Source organism: Rhinichthys klamathensis, unplaced genomic scaffold (genome assembly GCF_029890125.1).
Source record: "Rhinichthys klamathensis goyatoka isolate OS25496 unplaced genomic scaffold, OSU_Roscu_1.1 h1tg000176l_1, whole genome shotgun sequence".
NCBI lineage: Eukaryota > Metazoa > Chordata > Actinopteri > Cypriniformes > Leuciscidae > Rhinichthys > Rhinichthys klamathensis.
Genome location: NW_026606705.1, coordinates 6,023,229 through 6,038,186, shown reverse-complemented (window position 1 = coordinate 6,038,186; position 14,958 = coordinate 6,023,229). Strand labels below are relative to the sequence as shown.

Here is a 14,958-nt window from a genome sequence, read left to right as displayed (position 1 = left end):
AGACTGTTCCAGGATAACAAAAAAATAGGTGCTTTAGGATGTAACTTTTATTTTATGTAGCCTACTAGATCTACTGTCTAACGTCACTCATCCCCACTACTATCATATTGTTTATAATACACATTTCCAGACACGTTCAGTACAGTAATGTTACTTCCAACGATCTTACTGTTACACTGACATTGTTCAGTCTAGTTCACTAACCGTTTTCGTTATCATATTATACATTCATCTATGTTGACATTGCTGATTGTGAAAGATACACGAATAGTGAAATGCCTTATGCTAGATAACACCACAAATGCAACGTTATCATGGTACGAGCATGGAGCATTAGTTCAACGTCAAGCTGATAAAAGTAGCCTATTATTGTAACGTTGCAGTGGGAGTGTACATGAGTTTCCAGCATGTTGTGTGATGCTTTTTCCGGTGTGTTGAAAGTCTCAGTGTGGCCGGTACCATGAGTGCTCGCTCTTGTGTTCGAGCACGCGCAAGAGCACGAGCGCTCTCGTAAAAATTGGTTGCAATCTGAAACATCACCGATAGAGGCCGCTAAAAAATACATATAGCACCTTTAACAAGAACATGAAAAGACAAGAGCTGTGTCTGAAATCGCTCCCTATCCACTATATAGTGCACTATATAGGGTGTCGGCCATTTTGGAGTGGTGTCCGAATTCTGAGTGAACAACATCATTCCCTACATTCGTTCACTACTTTTACCCACAATCCTCTCTGATTTTGAGTGTACATCCGATGTACATCCGCCGTTTCCCAAGATCCAACGCGATAAGGCGATAGAGCGCGAAAGAAAAAAAAAGATGGCGGACGGCAACACCGGAGTCAACAACAACATCTGTTAGTGAACTGTATGTACAGTATTCACCTAACGTTACGTCTTAGAAAATTATGTATGTTATGTTCTGTGATTTATGTTCATGGACTGCAATACTGAACCAGTCCGCTAGGGGCGGAGAGACAGAATTGTATGTGGTGTTAAAAGTAAGAAAGAAGGAGAGTGAAGTAAAGTTTGGAAATGTTGTAAACAACTCGTCCTGTCTCCTTGTTTATTTTCTTTTCATTACAAGTCTAAACGTTACAAATTTTGGCGACGAGGATGTCTGCATCCGTACCCATGCCTGCATGTTTTCTTCCGACGGTAGGAGAGCCTGCTATACCGTTTTCTACATGGAAGAAAATTTTCCAAAACTACTTACTTGTCATCGGAGCGCGAGGTGACGCATGGCCTGATGCTAGACTTCGTGCAGTTCTTTTACATTGTCTCGGTACGGAGGGCCAGAGACTTTTCTATACGCTGCCAAACGGGGGTACAACTTATGATGAGGCCATGGTGGCACTTGATGCTCATTTCACGCCAAGAGTGAATGTTGTCGCTGCTCGACATAAATTCCGACAACGCGCACAGCACACAGATGAAACCGTAAGTCAATATATAGCGGAGTTACGTCATCTGGCGGTGGATTGTCAGTTCGGAGGAATGGAGGACGAAATGCTAAGGGACCAACTGATTGAACGGGTTTTTCTGGCCGCGGTGAGAGACAGATTGTTACTTGAGCCCGAACTTACATTGGAACGCGCTTCTGCGTTAGCGTTGCAAGTCGAATCGGCAGTACAAAATGCTACACTTCTTTCAACTACTGGTTCATATCCTGCCCAGGTTCAAGCCATCTCGAGGACAAAGGCCAGTTTCAAAAGAGGTAAACAAAAGTATGAAAAAATGTACAAACTGGGTACAAACTGGGAAGCCACAGACTTCAAATAAAAGACGCTGTTTTCGCTGTGGATCAAATACTCACTTGGCCAACGCACACACTTGTCCTGGTGCATCGGCCACATGTCATCAGTGTGGAAAGAAAGGACATTTTGCAAAGGTATGTAAATTTGCTGTTGTCAGAGAAGTGGTGGTGCCTGAACTGACTGTACTGTGTGTAAATCAGTCTCATGACAAAATTCGTTGCCAAGTACAGTTGGAAGCACCGCAAGGAAATAAAATACCACTTGAATTGATTGTTGATACAGGATCAAGTGTGTCCATCCTCCCAGAGACCCTGTTCATGAAACATTTAGCAAATTGTGAGCTGAAGGAACCTCAAGTGAGGTTAGTCACATACTCACGTGAACCCTTGCCAACCTTAGGCTGTTTCACTGTTCCTGTGTCGCATGATGGTGTTGCAACCACTGCAAATTTCTATGTGGTCAAAACGGGCTCACCACTTTTGGGCATGGATTTAATTAAAGCCCTAAACTGTCACATTGTGGGAGATAGGATTGTCACATTATCGGACCCTGCTGGTTCACCAGTGCTAGAAATATGTAATACAGCAACCAGCTCACCAGGATGTGTCAAAGGATTCGTGCACAAAGTGCAGATTGATGAGTCTGTGAAACCAGTGCAGCACAAACTACGCAGATTACCGTTGAGTGTACGGGAGGAGGTTTCCAAGGAAATTAATCGCTTACTGAGAGACGGAATAATTGAAAAGATTGATGCTTCGCCATGGGTGTCACCAATCGTCGTAACCAGAAAAAAGTCTGGAGAAATTCGTGTGTGTGTGGATTTGAGAGAGCCTAATCGAGCTGTAATTACTGACTGCTACCCACTGCCTCATATGGAGGATCTTTTAACAGAGCTTAGAGGCGCTACGGTGTTCTCCCAAATCGATTTGCAAAGTGCATACCATCAACTTCCTCTTCATGAGGTGAGTCAAAACTTGACGGCTTTCATCACACACGATGGGTTATTCAAATTCACAAAGGTTCCTTTCGGGTTGGCTTCGGCGCCCTCCGCCTTTCAGAAAATGATGAAAACTGTACTTGAGGGTTTACCAGGAGTACAGAACTACTTAGATGACCTCATCGTGTATGGCCAAAACAAAGCCAGCCATGACTCAAATTTACGGGCAGTGCTGACTCGACTCACAGACATTGGTCTGAAACTTAACATAAAGAAATGCAAATTCAGCCAGAGTAGGATTCGGTATCTAGGCCATGACATCTCAAAAGAGGGACTACATCCTAACCCTGACTCAGTTGAAGCCATTGCAAAGGCACCTGCACCAACCGACCTACCTTCATTACGGTCCTTCTTAGGTCTTACGTCTTGGTTTAGCAAGTTCATCCCGAACTATGCTATGGTAGTAGACCCTCTGCGGGAGATACTCAAATCATCGCAGAATGGGTTTATATGGACAGAAGCAGCTGAGGTGAGTTTTCGAGGACTAAAGCAGCTGTTAGTCCACAGCCCAGCCTTAGCTTTATTTGACCCCTCCTTACTAACAATTGTGTCCACAGATGCTTCCGATTACGGCATTGGAGGTGTCATCACTCAAATGTACCCAGATCAGACAGAGCGTACAATAGCATTCGCTTCTCGTACATTGACGCCAGCTGAAAGAAAATACAGTACAGTTGAAAAGGAAGCATTAGCGTGTGTCTGGACAGTGGAACGTTGGAGGACTTACCTTTGGGGCAGGAAATTTACACTGAAGATGGACCACCAAGCACTGACCACATTACTGGCCACCAGAGGAATGAACAGAGCAGGAATGAGGATAGCGCACTGGTCAACCAGACTCCTGTGTTTCAACTACAATCTGGAGTACAGACCAGGTAAAACAAATTGTGTTGCTGATTGTTTGTCACGCTTACCATTACCCGATTCAGATGCTGGTCAGGGAGAGGAATTAGGCCTGGTGGCAGAGCTTTCAAAGGACCTTTCAAGAGCCATTCCTATGAAGGAACTCCTGGAAGCATGCGAATCTTGTCCAGAGTTGTCCAAGCTGCATGCCCAAATCACACAAGGCTGACCTAGAACACAGAAACAAGTGGATCCAACGATCGGGGCATACTTTCAGATCAGGCATGAACTTGCTGTGGATGATAAGTATATTTTGAGAGGGCAGAGACTAGTTGTGCCAGTTGCTTTGCGCTCTAAATTCATTCACTTAGCACACGAGGGGCACCAGGGAGTGGTACGAACTAAGCAACGGCTAAGAGACTTGTACTGGTGGCCTCGTATGGACTTGAATGTGCATTCAACCATTGCTTTTTGTTCTGCCTGTCAGTCCTGTGACAAAACCGCCCGGACGTGTCCAGCTCCATTGCAGCCAGTGGACCTTCCAGATGGTCCCTTTCAGAAAGTTGCAATAGACATTGTAGGACCTTTTGAGAGAGCCACACAGGACTGTCGGTTTGCTATTACGATGGTGGATTATTATAGTAAGTGGCCGGAGGTTGCATTTACCTCAAATGTTACAACCAACACCGTTACAAAGTTTCTAGCATCTGTGTTTGCGAGAGAAGGTAACCCACTCACCTTAGTCAGCGATAATGGTCCTCAGCTAACTTCTTCTGCATTCGCTGATTTCCTGGCTGAAAGAGGAATAAAACACATTCGCTGCAGTGTTTACTGGCCCCAAGCGAACGGTGCTGTGGAGAGATGGAATCGAGTTTTAAAGAACTGCATCCAAGTAGCTGAAATGCAACAACTTCCATGGAAACAAGCAGTCACAGATTTCCTCTTGAACTACAGAGCTACACCGCACGCAACCACAGGCGTATCACCTTTTGAACTGTTAAGAGGGAGGAAGATGCGCACAAAGCTAAACACTCTGTCAACCACAACAGTTCAGGGTGAGAAAGTGACGATGGGCATACGTGACCGTGTACAGCGGGTTCAGCAAAAGATGAAACTGTACACCGATAAGAAACGTGGAGCAAAACCACCACCCTTCAAGTGTGGAGATCGGGTACGTGTAAGAAAACCTATGCATGTACCAAAGGCTGGAAGGAAATTCACTGTTCCAATGGTAGTGAATAAGAAACTGGGACCAAGCACCTATGTCTTGAGTGATGGGAAGAAATGGAACGCGACTCACTTGTCTCTGGTTCCAGAAAACACTCAAATTGCATTAGAGAATGCTCAGGTTAACCCTGGAACAGAAAATATTGTGCATGAGCCAGTTAAGAGTACACGGGTTAGACAGCCCCCTCTATGGTTAAAAGACTATGCTACAGAGTAAAGGTAAACGAAAAGAAAAGAGTGAATGAAAGAACACTAGTGTTGTAGTACGGAAGTAACTGAAAATAGATGGTGAATGTGTTCATGTGTTTATGCATATGTTAGTTAATCGATAGGTTCTAAGATACAGAAGTAAAATGTATGGGTTAAGGGCATAATTCATAAGTGGATGGAAATTGGACTGAATAATCCCACTTGTTAAGAGTCTTTCCTAAAAGAAAGAGGGGAATGTTATGTTCTGTGATTTATGTTCATGGACTGCAATACTGAACCAGTCCGCTAGGGGCGGAGAGACAGAATTGTATGTGGTGTTAAAAGTAAGAAAGAAGGAGAGTGAAGTAAAGTTTGGAAATGTTGTAAACAACTCGTCCTGTCTCCTTGTTTATTTTCTTTTCATTACAAGTCTAGACGTTACAATGTATTGACGAATTTGAATTTGCTTTAGGGACAGATGAGGACATAAGACTTATCATTGTTAAAAGAACAGCCTATGATAATCTCTTTTCTGGGCAGAGAAACGCTGCTCAGCATGGATGGGAGTGAGTTTCAGAATCAAACAGTTTAATTATAATAATACGGTTTAATTGATGTGTATTTATTAATGTGTAAATTACATTACGTTGTATGTTCTACAGAACAGTGCTGAAGGAGATAGGCCTGCTGGGTGAGGTATCCCCTGCCAGAGTGGCCAAAAAGTGGGAAAATTTAAAAAACAAATACAAGGTAAGATATTTGCTTGTAACTTTACTCCCTGTGCAGAATCTGAAAAATCTTTTTTTTAATAATTCATGAATTGTAAATTTGTAAATGCGAACAGAGATGCTAAGGGGAAAATATGTTTTATCCCTGGATTTGATCCAAACCAGAAATCATTTTTTACAGATCTCAAGCTAGAGACCAAATATGACTTTCACAGACATTTCACAGCAATTCATTTATGTATAGTGCCAATTTATGGAGAGCTCCACCATACAGAGATGTATTGTGGATTAAATATACATAATTGTTCATGAATGTTATATATTTGGTAGGTCTGTGCTGGCTTGAGATCTGTAAAAATGTAAAGCATCTCTGTTCACATGTTTGTACTGACTGTCATTACTTTGCCCCAGCTGATGGTCACAAATATGGCAGATGATCGTAAAAATGTGTATGACAGAAGCAGATGGATTTGTTTTTGCCTATAATTATAACAAAACTCTTACTCATCTGTTGGGTTATACATCATTTTTAGGAGCTAAGAAAGCCACCGACTGGTATTGGGACTGAATCAGGAGAGTCTACTGCAGGAACATGTAGTAGGTTGGACCTCATGAACGAGGCAATAGGTGGGAGGCCCCCCATCCTAATGGCCTCATCAGAGGAAGACTCCATTGTTCCTGCAGTGAGTTCTCTTGGTTCAGTCCCTAAGGAACCAGAGCAGCAGGGCAGGAGAGAGAGTGGCGAGGCAGGGCCAAAGAGGCAGAGAAAAGATCCACTACTGGATTTTTTAGAGAGGGAAGCTGAAAGAACAGAAGATACAATGAGAAAAGAGGATATGAGAGAGGAGACTCTTCTCTCAATTCTGGAGAAAATTGTTGAAAAAATGTAAAATCTTTAAATTGATTATATAAACATGTAACCTTTCTTTTAAATAAATAATTTTGAGTTATAATGTTTTTTTGTGTGTGTGTTTAAAAATTATTTAATTCTAATAATAATATAAACTGTTAGAGAAAATTGACAATATCATGTACATCTAAACACATTAAGATTTTAAAGTAAAGGCAAGTACTTATGAACTGCAATACATGTTGTAAATTAGCTGAAATGTTAATTAAAATTGGAAAAAATAACAAATACATATCCAACCTAAAATAATTACACTAGTTTAGTTTTTTTATTTAATTGCATACTAACTAATTATCTAACTATAATACAAACGTGGTTGTAACATATTTTATAAATAATCATGATGTCTTAGGGCATCATCTCTCTGGTGTGTCTCTGGTGTGTTCTCCACTCTGTGACTCTCTCACTTGCAGGTCATCAGGATCATCAACATTCAGTTGTCCTTCCTCTGGCTCCATGATATCACCATTTGTGATGCAGATGTTACAACAAGTGATGACCTCTGGAGCAAATTCTGGCTTGACTTCAAGGGCCTTAAAGAAAAGTGACCGCCATCGTGTTTTCAAAATGCCAAAGGATCTCTCAATGATGGATCGAGCTTTCGAATGGTGTAAGTTGAAGCGACGCTGACTTGGATTTTGCAGTGGCTCTCTATATGGAGTGATGAGAGAGATTGGGTGGCTAAGACAGGGGTAACCTCCATCTCCAAAAATGTGGTATCCCTCTGGTGGGTACAGTGCCCTCGAATAAATAGTGCTGTTTCTGAGCACTCGAGAATCATGGACTGATCCGGGGTAACCCACAAAAATGTCCAGGTATTTACCTTGGTGGTCACAGAGTGCTTGTAACTGTATAGAATAAAATAGTTTTCTGTTTAAGTAGCACATAGAATCAGCAGATGGAGGCTTGATTCTAGTGTGACAGCCATCAATGCTACCAGCAACTGAACTAAAGACAGGACTGCCAGCCAGGTTTGCAAAGCCTGTGCTGATTTCCTCTAGCTCCTCTAAAGATGGGAAGTGAATTACTTTGGATTTGATTTTGAGGAGCAGTTTTGAGACTTTGTGGACAATCATGTGAACTGTTGAACGGGCCATATCAAATGCTCTGCAAACAACCCAGTAAGAAGTTGCACTTGCGAGCCAGAATATGAAGACCAGAATTTCTATATCCTGAGCCCAACCATGATCACGATCCTCACGGAGTGTGTTAATGAGGTAGGTCAGTGTTTGCCTGTTAAGACGAAAGTCTGGCCTCAGGTCACATCTCCTATCCAGGTACAACCTGAGGACAGGCACTGATTGGTTCAGCAGGGAGTATGGAGCTCGAGTGCCAGACTGAAAAGAGTAAATATACTAAAATGGTCAATAATGATGTTTATGTCAACGTAATAGGATGCATTAATCAAAGATAATATTAAAAAGTGTTATATAAAATTAAAGATCTTGATATGATGTGATCATATCACATCAGCATATTAATAAATATAATTTATTAAAATGTTATATATTTAAAAAAAATAGCTACATCCAGCTGCAAATTAAACAAAAAAAATTTAAACTGAATTGATAAATGTTTGTTTCTTAGAGGAAGTTAGGCCAGTAGGAAGTACCTCATCTTCAGTTTAGTTAATTGCTGAATGTGTACTGTATAATATCTTTCTTACCGATAGGTGGCATCTGCGAGCTAACAAAGCACGCGTTTGAGCTGTTGCTTTTCCTGAAAAAATCAGTTTTCTTCTCCTCAGGAAAAGACATAGACAGTAAAAGAAATGGACAGAGCCATCTCATTGGAACTCAGTTGAGACAGTTGAAGCCCATTTTTAGCGATTTTTGAGCACTTCCGTTCCTGACGCGCAGACTCAAACCGACTCAAACTAAGCTTGATGACGTGAGCAACCTGTCTGACAGACGTTAATCTTCTAGTAGCTGTGCCAAGAGGAATCTGAATCATTCCCTTCCGAAACTTGCAGAGCCGGAGATCGTGAGTATTAGCTGTCCATGAGCTCGCAGCAGGAGCAGCTTTACAACTCTCTATGGGCTTCTCCCTTGACTTAATGCCTCGACGTCCCCCCGATTGCGCGCGAGTTTCTACTTCTGTCTATACGGTAATTTCTGTACAGCGCGACAGAGAGTCGAGTGGTTATGACGCAATCGTTAGCCTATTTTTACTAAATCTGTTTCTACGGGGCCATAACGTAACATAGAAGGTAATGGAGCCTTTTATACATTGTCGTGTTTCTTTAGAAATAAATAATGGACAAATGGAGTCTTTAAACGCCTCAGATGTAAAGTTATTCGCTGTCAAAGTGACGCCAAAATGAATGGGAGTCAATGGAAATGCTAACGCAAGTGAAGTTCTGCTACAAGATGGCGGCACCCGGCCGACTTCAACTTCCGGTCGATGGATTACCCCCTTGGGAAAAGAAGTTTCATCAGAACGAAAACTAACAGGATGGAGTACATTTTACGACAGGTTTACCTCAGGAGTCAGCTGAAGGACACTGACTGGAAATCCCGCGAAAATAATGTTTAAATAACAGGTTTTTGTTGACCGTTTAAAAAAAATTTTTTATTTATATACCGTTATATTTATATTTTTTATGAACAAATGTGTTGTGTAGTGTTTTGTTCTCTTTGTATTTTTAAATATATGTAAATAAATATGACAAACAGGTGTTTTTATTATCTTTTTTATCAAATAATGCAATAAACATTAAAAATGAGCAGTTACATACAATTCATACAGGCAAAAAAAGGAAATATTACAGATTTGTAGGTAAAGTTGTATGAAATTGTCCGCGCTCTCTGGCGCATGATAATTATGTCAGCGTCCGAATTCGCTCACTCATTTTCGTTCACTCTTCGCTGATGTAGTGCACTCAACTGCCATTCACTATATAGGGATTAGTGAAGGAGTGAACAAGTGAGCGATTTCAGACACAGCTAAGGTATTACATGGACATTAGATGGAACATGAAACAATTAGGGTGCTCGAGCCCCTGCCCTATTTCAAAAGTAATCAAAAGTGCCCTTCTCAAACCAATATCAATGCTAATAGTGGTAAATAAAACAAAATGCATTTGATTATAATTAACATGACAAGGTGTACAAAACTAAAGTAGCCTAAATTCACGTTTATTTTTAGTTTCTGTCAGTCTGAGGTGTCGTTGCTAATTGCTATGGGTTGCGTCCATAGACTGTAAAAAGGTTGTTAAGTTGCTTAACTTGCGTCAAGTTGCGTGTGTCTTGCTTCGGTCGTGACCATAGACAGTAAAAGAAATGGACACAGCGACCCGATAGACTTCAGCGGAGAAAAGTGAAGTCAATTAAGCACTCACATCCTGATGGCTGAGCGTTCTGTGCAGGATCAAACTGAGCTTGACGACGTAGATGTGACATGAGCAACCTGTCTCACAGTTGTAAGTCTTCTAGTAGCTGTGCCTAGAGGAATCTGAATCATTCCCTTCCGAATCTTGCAGAGCCGGATAGCGTGAGTAGGAGCTGTCCATGAGCTAGCAGCAGGAGCAACTTTATGACTCTCTATGGGCTTCTTCCTTGACTTTATGCCTCCACGTCCCCCCGATTGTGTGCGAGCTTCTCCTCCAGTCTATACGGTAATTTCTCTACTGTGCGACAGAGAGTCGTGTGTTATGACGCAATCGTTAGCCTAATTTTACAAAAACTCCTTCTTAAACTCCTCCATAACGTAAGATACAAGGTAATGGAGCCCATTGACGTGTTTCTTTAGAAATAAACAATGGACAAATGGAGTCTTTAAACGCCTCAGATGTAAAGTTATTCGCTGTCAAAGTGACGCCAAAATGAATGGGAGTCAATAGAATGCTAACAGCAGGTGAAGGCTTGCTAGCCAATGGCGGCCCCCGGGGAGGCTTCAGTTTCCGGCTGGTGGATTACCCCATTGGTCTTGACTGACGGGGGCAGTCTCCGTTTTCGAAGGTCTAAAACTCCGGAGTAGTGTGTGGACGGCAGGCATGACCGTAGCAAAAGTTATGCATTTTAAAATGAAAATGCACTAGTGTAAACGTAGGTATCACACAGTCTGCTCGGGAACCGATGCTCTCGAGCCAAATGTGGTTCTTTCAGTGAGTATATGGCTCGACGGCAGAAAAAACTTTTTTTTTTCAATAATAAAAGGTTGTGTGTCGATTCAATTAAAAATCCACTTATCTAATACTTTAAAATATTACATAATTCATTGAAGCCTGTTTGTCATGTATAATACACCGACCAATGGTCACCTGGCTCAACAAGTTCAAATTTCATTGGACAATGTGAAGTGGAGCGGTCATTTTTCAGTCATTTATAAATAAATCGTTTGAAAATTACATTCACTGAAAATAAAAATTGAAAATGGATGTTAATAGACTTTGGGATCGTTTCGTCACAATGCATTGTGGGAATCACGGTACGGAAGTAGATGTACTGTATAGTAGGCACTGCAGTAGGTAATTAAAATTGTAGCGTTGGTCATTTGATAATAGGTTTAATTTAGGTTATTTTAAGGAAAATGGTTCAGTAATGCTGTATTGTAAACTGCTGTAATCGGTCTCACGATCGACAGGGCAAACACCTCATAAATCATGTTAGTTTTCGCCATTTTTCAACTTGGAAAAAAACATAAGGAGACTTGGTGTCTGAAATTACAAAGAGGATGGCTTGGGTCGCCGCTGTACGGAGGAAAACCATCACCTTCGATAATATTTCCAAATACATGCTTGTTTGCTCACAGCACTTTCACAAAGGTAAGGTATTATTATCAAAGCTGTGGTCTTTTTGCTGTGCTTTGTAGTCAACTCCGTTAGCATCGTGGCTAATCGCGATTAGCTGTTAGGCTAACGGCTAACTGATATTTTTATGACATGGTCAATAGATATTCAGCTGCCAGAGTTAACTAGCTAACTGCATTTACATTGAATGTATTCATTTAGCAGTTAACTAAAGTTCTGCTGTTCAGATTGAGTATAAAATTAAGAGAAGCAAGTAAACATTAGTGCAAATATAAACAGTAGTAAACAGTAGGCTATACAAAGTGCAACAAAAAAAAGTCACAGTAGTGCAAAAATACAAAACAGAGCAGCATGAAAAAAAGACCCTGACGTCTAAGCAGGGATAACAACAACAGGATTATTCAAAGTTGGCATTCAAAAACATCAGCTGTCTGACTGATTCTGCTTCTTTTTTCAGACATGATCTGTCCCATCTTGCTGAAAACTCTTTCTGATGTAACAGATGTTACCACAATGCAAAGCCTTCCCAACATAAGTTGGGTCAGTCTGGGGTAAATCAGTGTCCGGTTTTGCCACCAGAGTAGTGGGTTGGAGGACCTTGGTTGCAGGGGCTCCTCTGAATACGACCGAATTTCCAAAACAGCCTCTGCTGAAGAACTTGAATTTGTCACAAGACCTGCAACTTGTTCATCGAAGTCACCCCACACTAAGCTTTCTTGTGTTACTTGTGGTGGTGCTACTGCTGCCTGTTGATGCTCTGGTTGATGTGCTGAGGAAGACAATCTTACTCTCATTTTTGTGTATCTGGATGGCTTCATTTGCTGCTTGATCATCTGAAAAGGCCTTTTTTTTATTTTTAATCTTGGGTCCAGTGCAGATGCTTCTGAGAGCAGATGGTGAGATTCCACCTTGTGGAACCTGGTAGCCACGTCTTTGGTAACTGTCTCAAGCCCATTATAGGTTTTGTGAACCCTCCTCATCTCAGGTATCTTGTGCTTATTTTTAGGAGACTCCGTGAAAGCAGGATCACCTTTGAGGCAGTCACATAGCTATAGGGACCAAAAACATCATTTGAATTTAATAAATGCAGTAAAATAATTAATAATGAATAATACTAATTTTCCTGCATTACTGTGGCAATAACAATGGCACTTCTAATTTATCTTTACATTTTACAGTCTGCCAAAGCTGTTTGCAAATCAGTTTTTATAATGTTATAAAATGCAAATAATGTAATAAAAGTATAATTTTATTATCAAATTAAATGAAATCGAATTTGTTATAGTAATGATTGTTCTATAAGAGTATTGTTACATACCTCTAACCACTGATTTCAATTGTGACTTCTTCAAATAGTTTTAAAACCTCACAGGCCTCTCCCATTTCTTTAGTAGCACCTCATTGCAGTACACAAGATCCAGGGGGTGGAGTTGGATCCAGATCTAAGGGGTGGGGTTAGGGATCAGGGGGTGGAGATGGGTAGGATTAGGGGTGGGGTTAGGGATCAGGGGGTGGAGATGGGTAGGATTAGGGGTGGGGTTAGGGATCAGGGGGTGGAGATGGGTAGGATTAGTGGTGGGGTTAGGGATCAGGGGGTGGAGATGGGTAGGATTAGGGGTGGGGTTAGGGATCAGAGGGTGGAGATGGGTAGGATTAGGGGTGGGGTTAGGGATCAGGGGGTGGAGATGGGTAGGATTAGGGGTGGGGTTAGGGATCAGGGGGTGGAGATGGGTAGGATTAGGGGTGGGGTTAGGGATCAGGGGGTGGAGATGGGTAGGATTAGTGGTGGGGTTAGGGATCAGGGGGTGGAGATGGGTAGGATTAGGGGTGGGGTTAGGGATCAGAGGGTGGAGATGGGTAGGATTAGGGATGGGGTTAGGGATCAGGGGGTGGAGATGGGTAGGATTAGGGGTGGGGTTAGGGATCAGGGGGTGGAGATGGGTAGGATTAGGGGTGGGGTTAGGGATCAGAGGGTGGAGATGGGTGGGATTAGGGATGGGTTAGGGATCAGGGGGTGGAGATGGGTAGGATTAGGGGTGGGGTTAGGGATCAGGGGGCGGAGATGGGTAGGTTTAGGTATATGTAAGGATCTGGATCCAACTCCTCCCCCTTGATTTCGTTTCTGCAGTGAGGACCATCTCCATTTCTTTCCACTCATCCTGTGTCAGTTTTCCAGTCGGGAATTTACTAGTGCAAGTGTGGTGATGATGGCATCCTTGTTATCAAGAAATCTCCATAACATATAAAATGTGGAGTTCCATCGTGTTGGGCAGTCTTGTTTCAGTTTTAACTCAGGCAAGCCCATCTGCTGCTGAGTTGCCTTAAGTTTTTCAGCTGCCACTGTGCTTTGGTGCATGTACTCCACAATTTCTTTAATCTTATTCAGTGTATTTTGGATTACATGGAGTCCACTCCTCACAATCAAGTTAACTGTGTGGGCAAAGCAGATGCTTCCATGAGGTTTTGTGAATGGCCAGGTTTATGTTGTGAGCAATGTCAGTGACACAAGCTACTATTTTGTCAGTTATGTTCCACTCTCTGGCAATTCTTAAAAGATTGTCTGCCAGATTCTCTGCAGTGTGCCTTTCAGCAAATTCAAAACAATCCAACAGACATGTCTCCATTTTAAAATTTTCAATGAAGTGGCATGTAACTGATATGAAACCACATGTGGCCCTAGATGTCCAGCAGTCTGTTGTGAGGGACACAGCCAATGCCTTGCCAACTTTTTCCATAATTTGTTCACGAACCTTTGAAAACATTTCTGGAATTATTGTTTTTGACAGGGTCTGCCTGCTGGGCAATATATAGGAGGGGTTTAAGGCCTTTGTAAATGCTTTTAATCCTCTGTCCTCCACAATGGAAAAAGGTTGCAGATCTAATGCAATCATCCTTGCCAGGTCCTCATCCACTTTCTTTTGTCTTAGTGGGTCAATTGGCCGAGCCACAAAATGTGTTAGGGTGGTCTGCCCTGCTTGTCGTCTGTGTGGGACAGTCTGGGAGAAGTCCTGGTAGTGGCAGGTGAGGTAGAAGGAGGTTGTGCAGTACCGGTACTGCTGGATGTTCCAGGCTCCTCAGCTTGTTCAGTTTCCCTTTGTGTGAGCTGCACAATTGGACGCTTTGCCTTTAGATGCCTGCTAAGGTTAGCTGTAGATGCTCCTTTAAATGACAACTGTGTGTTACAAATTGTACACACAGCCTGTGTTGGAGACTCCTCATTAAAATAATTCCATACGACACTTCTCTTTCTGGTGCCACTCATTTTGAAGTTAGCAGATTACCTGATGCCACCCACTTAGCTCAAACCTAGTAAAAACTAAAAATGTTAAGTTAAATTTAACCATCAGCTTGCACTGTGTACACACAGTGTACATTTATTTATTTGATGCAAAAAGAAAACAGAATGAAAAAGACTGTTTACCCTCTCAGCCACCCCAGATACTGTGGCTTCCTGTCTTTAAGGCCTTTCCCCTTGGGCTCCACCTTCAGCCTCCCAACCATCCTTTAGGTGGCAGTAGACAGACCTGTGGTCATATATAATCACTCACTCATTCATC

At 42.0% G+C, this 14,958-nt stretch overlaps 1 long non-coding RNA gene across 1 annotated transcript; it reads left to right on the top strand.

Moving 5' to 3' along the window:
* Positions 1-5,524: 5,524 nt before the first annotated feature.
* On the top strand, positions 5,525-7,130 carry LOC130092476 (uncharacterized). Its single transcript, XR_008807931.1, has 3 exons — positions 5,525-5,579; positions 5,676-5,763; positions 7,065-7,130. It is a non-coding gene; the product is annotated as an uncharacterized LOC130092476 (long non-coding RNA).
* Positions 7,131-14,958: the final 7,828 nt, after the last annotated feature.